The 2,500-nt window shown below is 46.0% G+C and overlaps 1 long non-coding RNA gene across 2 annotated transcripts in view; it reads right to left on the reverse strand.

Annotated features, from left to right (window-relative positions):
- LOC143274735 (uncharacterized) overlaps positions 1-1,855 on the reverse strand; it is a 5,417-nt gene extending 3,562 nt beyond the window's left edge. For both annotated transcript variants that reach the window (XR_013053302.1, XR_013053301.1), the window contains exons 1-2: positions 1,700-1,855; positions 766-879 (exon numbers count right to left, since the gene is read on the reverse strand). This is a non-coding gene — a long non-coding RNA (uncharacterized LOC143274735). The remainder of the gene's footprint in view (positions 1-765; positions 880-1,699) is intronic.
- Between the last annotated feature and the right edge of the window lie 645 nt (positions 1,856-2,500).

The following is a 2,500-nucleotide window of genomic DNA, read 5'->3' on the forward strand; positions in this document are numbered from 1 at the left end:
TTCGGGCTGCTCTCCCCAGGGAGAGCGCGTCGCTATACTACAGCGCCACCCAATTTTTTTGTATTTTTTCCTGCGTGCAGTTTCATTTGTTTTTCCTATCGAAGTGGATTTTTCTACAGAATTTTGCCAGGAACATCCCTTTTGTTGCCGTGGGTTCTTTTACGTGCGCTAAGTGCATGCTGCACACGGGACCTCGGTTTATCGTCTCATCCGAATGACTAGCGTCCAGACCACCACTCAAGGTTTAGTGGAGGGGGAGAAAATATCGGCGGCTGAGCCGTGATTCGAACCAGCGCGCTCAGATTCTCTCTCGCTTCCTAGGCGGACGCATTACCTCTAGGCCATCACTCCACCAGATACCGCAGGACTGCTGTGAACTCCTCTTGCATTCATGTTTATGTATATTGTAACAGTGATTTTGTTCTTATCTTAGTTGTTTATTAAGGTCTTCGTGTATGTAGGGTGGAGTGTAAATAATGATGCACCGAGAATGATATTAGCTTCGTAAATAAATAATGTGCTTTTCTAGATTGTGATTTTTTGGACTTTTTAAGAACTTTTTCATATGTTTCTAGAATTCATAGACTTCATCTCTTGTGTTTATGCGACTCATTTTAAGCAAAAGTATTGGATTTGAAAAAGTGTTTTGAGCTTGTCTCATCTGACATATGAAAATGATTAATCTATTCATTTATCTTAGCAGCAGCAGCAGCAGCAGCAGCAGCAGTAGTAGTAGTAGTAGTAGTAGTAAATATTAACTCCTACCTGCAAATGGAGCAGCCGATGTGGTGAGTATCAGACAGAACGACAACAGGACGGCAAGCGGCAACAGGCTGGTGTGTTTCATCGTGAGGTCTCCTGACAATCACCACCGTTATCCTGTTTCACACACAAAAAGAGAGAAATGATACCACCCCAAGCTTCACGGAGAAAGGATTTGAAGAAGAAGAAGAAGAAAATTTAGTAGTAGTAGTAGTAGTTGTTGTTGTTGTTGTTGTAGATGAACTACAGGGAAAAGATGAAGAAAAAGACGAACAAAAAGATCGGAAAAAGATGAAGAAGTAGTTCCGGTTTCTGAAGGAGGTGTCATTGTGGGCAAATATAATAAATCATACTCTAGACACCACACCTGCTAGTCAGACCAACAGCATAACTCAAACGCGCTTGTCAGGCCTTGAATGCATGCATACAGCCTATACTTCTATACCTGTCAGACTGGAATTATTCTACATAATTTTGCCACAGGACAATACTTACGTTGCCATGGGTTCTTTTTCAATGCGCCAAGTCAGTGCGTGCTGCACACGAGACCTCTGTTTTATCGTTTCATCCGAAATGACTAGAAAGCTCAGTTTGATTTTGTCAGTCAAACTTGGGACAAAGGGCGAGAGAAGGATTCGAACCCAGACCCTCAAGAGCACTGCATTGGAAGGTTAGCGTTCCGTCTAACCATTCTGCCACCTTCCTCCGTCCTGAAGAGTAATGATAATAAGAAGAAAGAGATTACGACAATAATGCTGATGACAATGATGTCAGTCGAGGATAACAATAGATATTGTGGCTAATGTTTTTTTCTTTATCAGCTGGCACGACACAACACGACAAGAAACTCAGAAAAACAACAACAATAACAACAACAACAACAACAAAAACAACCCACCAACAACAACTCAAAATTCACAACAACAAAAAGACTTACAACTTTGGGAGTGAGTGGCGTACAGCCGGTTCAGACTGTAACGCCTCAGGTCAGTCAGTATTCAGAGCCTTTGTCTCCTCACCAGTTTTATACCTGTGCAGCAGTGGGTAACAGGATATCGCATCCCGGATGTCCAGAAAAAACAACAACAACACTGAGACGTGACTGATGGGGAACAGTCGACCTTGTATCCTGGATACACACACACACCCACAACACACACACACACACCCAATCCGGGTCCCCCTTCCCACCCACCCCCCGCCCCCCCTCCCCACACACACACACATACACGCTCGCTCGTGTGTGTGTGTGTGTGTGTGTGTGTGTGTGGGGGGGGGGGGGGGGGGGGGGGTGGAGGAGGGGTGCGAGCGTGCGCGTTTGCGCGTGTATGTGCATGTGTATCGCGCGCGCGCGCGCGTGTGTGTGTTGATGTTTGTAGTGTCAGTGTGCGTGTGTATGTGTCTGTGTGTTTTGCTCATACCTATTGTATCCGCTTCAAGAACAACTCAACTCTAGCTCTCTCTCCTCTCCCCCCCCCTCCCCTCCGCCCCGCCCCTCTCTCTCTCCTTTCTCTCTTTCTCTACCCTCCCCCCCCAAACAAACAAACAAAAAAAAACCAAAAAAACAACAACAAACAAACAAAAAACCCTTCAGCCTCTCCATCTCGCTGCCCTCCACCACCATCACCACCACCTCCCACACTCACTCAACGCAGCCCGTGACCTAGTCATATCCTTGTCCGTATTCCGCCACACTCAAGCCATTTTTTTTCCGCCGGGCCTCCCACTACACACAGTC

This window comes from Babylonia areolata, chromosome 29 (genome assembly GCF_041734735.1).
Source record: "Babylonia areolata isolate BAREFJ2019XMU chromosome 29, ASM4173473v1, whole genome shotgun sequence".
NCBI lineage: Eukaryota > Metazoa > Mollusca > Gastropoda > Neogastropoda > Buccinidae > Babylonia > Babylonia areolata.